This window comes from Drosophila elegans, unplaced genomic scaffold, assembly GCF_018152505.1.
Source record: "Drosophila elegans isolate 14027-0461.03 unplaced genomic scaffold, ASM1815250v1 contig_149, whole genome shotgun sequence".
Lineage (NCBI taxonomy): Eukaryota > Metazoa > Arthropoda > Insecta > Diptera > Drosophilidae > Drosophila > Drosophila elegans.
In genome coordinates, this window is record NW_024545513.1 from 5,576,431 (window position 1) to 5,579,776 (window position 3,346).

Below are 3,346 nucleotides of genomic sequence, written 5' to 3' on the forward strand. Positions count from 1 at the left end.
GCCCCTGTACCGAGGGGGGGGATTGTGGGGTATATGTTCATATGGGCATTAGGTGCAGCCAAATTCGATAGTTTGGATGCCCTCGAAAATAAATATTTTATTTGAAGCAGCAACGAAATAAGGGATTAATAAGTTATAATATTATTTATGAGAATATCATCATCTTTATTATTTGGATTTTAGCTTACTTTATGTACTTATAAAAAAAAAGAAATAAAATAAGAACAGTCGAATAGTTATGAAAATATTTCGTTTGCAAAAGAATTATTAATAAATAGGCAATACAAAATACGTAATAAAATATAAATAATATAGTTGGTACTCCTTGAATTCTTTCTTGACTTGAATTTATTTTAATTACCAATAAGCATGCACATATAAAAAACTTAGTTAATGCATTAAAATAATCAAAAACCAAATCAAAAATTTGTTTTTTGATTTTGCACTGACCAATCAACTGAGATAGTCGATAATCTCCCGATTTTCCAGGGTGCCGCCCCGAAAAAGGAATGAACAAAACACGGGAATTTCCAGGGGAACACGGCGCAGTGCAAAAAAATAAAAGGCCGGACGTTCAAAAATAGTTCGAGGAGTCTGCGAGACTCCCGGGGGAAGGACGACGGACGACGGACGACGGACGTCGGATGGAGGCGCTTCTGGAGATTGGCGGTGTCTTTCTGCCCTTGAATCCCAAATCCCGGAGAATCGGGACCGGAGAAGCGTGCCAAAGTACAGCTGTCCGGGAGATGCAAACTCGGATGGGAATGGCGATGGAGTGGGGGCTGTACAGACTACGGAATACGGAATACGGGATGTGGACTTCGGTTCGGAGATGGGGGAACTTGTAACATACACGTCTGAGTGCTTATATTTAGCAGCCTGGCAACAATGATGGAAAATCCAAATGGGGATGACGGCGAATGTCTGCATCTGCAGTTGCCATGGAGAGTTTTCCCCCAGCTTTCCTCGCCTTTGCCCCACCTTAATGAGCAGCCAAAACTGTCAACTAACAGGGAAAAACAGGGCGGAAGGTATCGCATTTTTGATTTGATTTGATTTGATGGTATGGATATTGATTCGGTTCTCAAAAGGGATTTTAAAAACATTGTCGGGTTATGGTGCGCCAAAAATAGACAAAGGCCAAGACAACTAAAAAGAAGAGGTAAAAATTGAAGAGCTATGTGATATTATACAAATGTATGGTATATAAGACATGATAAACATGCCTACCATAAAAACATAAATTTATTTGAAAAACGAACTAAATTATTTCACTAGTCCAAGTGCTATTATTTATATTTTGAACAACCATTTTAAGACCACAAATTAGCTCAACAAATTTTTTTGTAGGGTTAAAAAACTCTTCTCGAGATAAGGAACTGCTTGAAATTTTTAAGGACAAAGTGTGTGTGGAAATTTACGATTTTAATTGGTAATGCCACTGCATTTCAATCTATGTAAATTCCAGCAAACCCTATCGGTGCTGGAATTTATGGGATCTCGCCATGATCTTTCTTATCGAAAAAGCCTTTTTGTTTTTCTTCGTTTTGGGTGTTTATAAACAATTTTCGGTTGTGCATATTGAAGTCGAGTAGAGGAGTGGAGAAGTAGAGGAAATACCCTAACTATCCGGCGTTCTGTCTTTATCTGTCGGATTTGTGTAAATTTAGAGCGCATTGCATTGATATTCCCATACGGCGGCCATAAATTACACGACAATTACTTGGGGAACCGGAGAAAATCAGCGGAGCTCGGAAAATCTCCCCCTCGGAAAAGTCAAGAAAGAGGCGCGAAGAGAGAGAGAGAGAACCGCAGAAGTAAGCGGAAAATTGGAAGAGAGCTGAGCCGAGCCGACACTTCATCACGGCACCCCCTCCCTTTTTCCATTTTCCATTTTCATTTTCCGGCAGTGCCTCCCTCACACGCGTAGTTTAAATTGCGTTCGCAGCAATCGTGCCATAAATTTCCCCCCGAAACTTGTTTATTTTGGTCTTCACATCTCTATGTCTCCAGTGCCGAAATCTTCCCATCCAGCAGTCCATCTTCATCGCAGCTATCTTTGTATTTTGTATCTTTCTATCAGCGCATCTCAGTATCTCATGGATCGCCCGGCCTGTGTATCGATTCAATTATGGAGAATCTTAGAATCGACCCATCATGCAGTCGATTGATTAACAAGTCGCATTCGGTAAATGGCTCCCACAGCGCAAAATTTACTTAATCACACTTAAATGGATACATAAAGTCTTTAAATGACAAATTAAAGCTATATCTTAAAACATTACACATTTCCAAGCTTAAAATCAATTGTTGTTGCAATTATTTATTTGGTTCGAAAGTGGTGTCTTTTTCGGTTCAGTGTGGTTCCCATGAGACTTCCACAGTTTTGTCAAATCAAAGCCATAGAATTTTCCCCAAATTGCTCTCCAAACGCCGAAGTGGACCATATGGCGCACTTTGCAGCCCTTTCGGCATTCCACAATCCGAAGAAAGACTGCAGATTTCTACCAAAAAGCGAAGAATTGTGGGTGCCAAGAGGAGAAGAAATGGAGAACAGCTGCCGTCCCGACAGCATTGACCTCTCGGCGGCCAATTCTCCGTCTTTATCTCAATCTGCAGCTTTAAAAGGGTTTGCTTTTTTATTTAATTTTTTTTTTATCTTCTCCGGCAACAGTTGGTGGTCCACACTTTCGGCGGAAGGTGGCGCTGCTAACAGCAAATCAGAGGGCAATTAAGGTGATCCAGATGGCCCTAAAAAAGAGGATATCCCCAAAATTACTTGCACCGAACAAAATGTTGGCTAAAATTATCGTACAATAGTTAATACTTATAGTTCAAGGAAAAATGTGTTTTCTCTGCTACAAATTTGTTCAAAATAAAATTGAATAATCTGTTATTTTTGTTACTCAATTATTTTTAAATTTTTCAAAATAAGTTATAAGAATACACAGAGAAAATCTGTCAAAGTTAAAGGGGCAGAAACAGAGTAACTCAACTATTAACTTATACTTTTTAAAATGTGTATACTCTGTATTCCCAAATAAAACGTTAAATTTGAGCTATATTTACTATACATTTTTAATTGCTATTTCTTCAAGTTAGCAATAGAAGAAGATTTTAATTTGAGAAAAGGAACAGAATTCTTCCATTGTTTTTGGTCAATTCAAATATAGAAAATTTGAAATGAATAACAGAGGTTGCATCGAACCGCGCTGTTGGCACTGTTGCGCGCTGTTAAATCGCGAACGCGGCGCTTGCAGCCGCAGCGAACACGTTGCGTCGCTTTGTTTTGTTCGAGGGCAGCCGGCGTGGCCAAAGAAGTCGCATTTTCGGATCGAGCTCGCAC